General features: G+C 38.6%; 1 protein-coding gene across 1 annotated transcript in view; it reads right to left on the reverse strand.

The window, feature by feature from the left end:
* LOC123501631 (mucin-2-like) overlaps window positions 1–2,500 on the reverse strand; it is a 45,978-nt gene that overhangs the window by 42,911 nt on the left and 567 nt on the right.

Raw genomic sequence — 2,500 nt, forward strand, 5'->3', positions numbered from 1 at the left:
GGCGTGGCGTGGGCGTGGGTGCGTTAGGAGAGGCGTGGGAGGGGCTCAAAGTTAGGTGTCTTTTTAAATGTTCTTATATTTTGATTTCAAGTTCAGTTTTGATTTCTTGTTCTTTTTTGCTGTTTTTGACTGGGAGATGAGTTGTGGAGATGAGTGGAGGTCAGTATGGGGTTTTTGGTGGTTATTCTTTTTTTTCAAGTGGAGATGAGTGGAGATGAGTGGAGATGGAGATGACTTGAAGTTTTGTGGATATTTTGAGTGTTTTTCAAGTGGAGATGAGTGGAGATGAGTGGAGATGGTGATTACTTGAAGTTTTGTGGGTATTTTGAGTGTTTTTCAAGTGGAGATGAGTGGAGATGACTGGAGATGGTGATGACTTGAAATTTTGTGGGTATTTTGAGTGTTTTTCAAGTGGAGATGAGTGGAGATGAGTGGAGATGGAGATGACTTGAAATTTTGTGGATATTTTGAGTGTTTTTCAAGTGGAGATGAGTGGAGATGAGTGGAGATGGAGATGACTTGAAATTTTGTGGGTATTTTGAGTGTTTTTCAAGTGGAGATGAGTGGAGATGACTATAAATTGTGGAGATGTGTGGAGATAACTAGAAATTTTGTGCGTATTTTGAATTTTAAAGTGGAGATGAGTGGAGATGACTAAATATTTTGTGGGTATTTTATAATGGAGATGAGTGAAAGGAGCAAAAAAAAGTGGAGATGAGTGGAGATGACTATGAATTGTGGAGATGAGTGGAGATAACTAGAAATTATGTGAGTATTTTGAGTGTTTTAAAGTGGAGATGAGTGGAGATGAGTGGAAATTTTGTTGGTTTATAGTGGAGATGAGTGAAGGAGCCATAAAAAGTGGAGATGAGTGGAGGTTAGCTTGTGTTTCGTTGCTTTTTTGGTGATTTTTTTGGAGTGGAGATGAGTGGAGATGACTAGAACATTTTGGAGATGAGTGGAGATAACAAGAAATTTTATGGATATTTTGAAGGACATTTTCAAGTGGAGATGAGTGGAGATGAGCGAAAAAAGCGGGAAATCTAACAATACTTTTTAATATTTTTCTGTGGAGATGAGTGGAGATGAGTGGAGATAAAATGGAGACTAACTATATTTTTTTCAGGGAAACACAAAATTTTGAATGTTTTTGACAGATTGCAATTTTTTTTAGAAAGTTTCCTATACAAAAATAAGTAGAGATGAGGTGGAGATGAGGTGGAGATGAGTGGAGATGAGTGGAGATGAGTGGAGACAAACTAATATTTTTTTTACGAAGGAGAAAAAAAATGATTCTTTGGCGGGAGACTAAAAATACCAACAAAAACAAGTGGAGATAAGGTGGAGATGGTGGAGATGAGGTGGAGATGAGTGGAGATGAGTGGAGATGAGTAAAAAACTAGATATTTCCAAGGAGCAAAATTTCTGGAGGTTTTTCGCGGCAAGGAATTGTTCTAATGAAGTTTCTCGTAAAAATAAAGTGGAGATGAGTGGAGATGTGGTGGAGATGAGTGGAGATGAGGTGGAGATGAGTGGATATGAGCATAAAAAATATTTCAAGGGTCAAAATTTCTAGAGATTTTTCGCAACAAGGAATATTTCTACGGAAGTTTCTCGTAAAAAAAGGTGGAGATGAGTGGAGATGAGGTGGAGATGAGTGGAGATGAGTGGAGATGAGTGGATACACGAATTTTAAGAGAAAGTTTTTATTTTCTTTGTTTAAGGAAATTTTGTGAAGTTTCTTGTAATAAACTAAGTGGAGATGAGATATGAGAGATAAGTGGAGATGGAGATGAGTGGAGGTCAGTGGATATAGAGATAAGCGGAGATGAGTGGAGATGAGTGGAGATAAGCAGAAATAGACGGAGATAAATGGAGATGAGTGACGGAGATGAGTGATGAGTGAAGATGAACGGAAATAGATGGAGATAAGTGGAGATGAGTGGAGGTAGGCGGAGATACACGGAGATAAGTGGAGATGAGTGACGGAGATTACTGGAGATGAGTGGAAATAAAAGGAGATGCGCAAAGGTAAGCGGAGATAAAGGGGGTAAGTGGAGATGAGGTGGAGATAAGTGGAGATGAGTGGAGATAAGTGGAGATGAGCTAATGTTTTTTTACGAGAAATTATTTTTTTGAGGAAAACTAAAAAAAAATAACAAGTGCGAGATGAAGTGGAGGTAAGTGGAGATGAGGTGGAGATGAGGTGGAGATGAGGTGGAGATGAGTGGAGATAAATTAATATTTTTACGCAAGAGAAAAAATGGAGAAAAAAGGACATAGGTAAAAGTGAACTGAAGATGAGGTGGAGATGAGGTGGAGATAAGTGGAGATGAGTGAAGACAAACCAACATTATTTTACGGAGAAAAAAAATGAGTGATTCTTTGGTGGGAGATGAGTGAAGATGAGTGGAGATGAGGGAATATCAAGTGGAAATAAGTGAAGATGAAGTGGAGATGAGTGGAGATGAGTGGAGATGAAGAGGAGATGAGTGGAGAT

This window comes from Portunus trituberculatus, chromosome 2 (assembly GCF_017591435.1).
Source record: "Portunus trituberculatus isolate SZX2019 chromosome 2, ASM1759143v1, whole genome shotgun sequence".
Taxonomy (NCBI): domain Eukaryota; kingdom Metazoa; phylum Arthropoda; class Malacostraca; order Decapoda; family Portunidae; genus Portunus; species Portunus trituberculatus.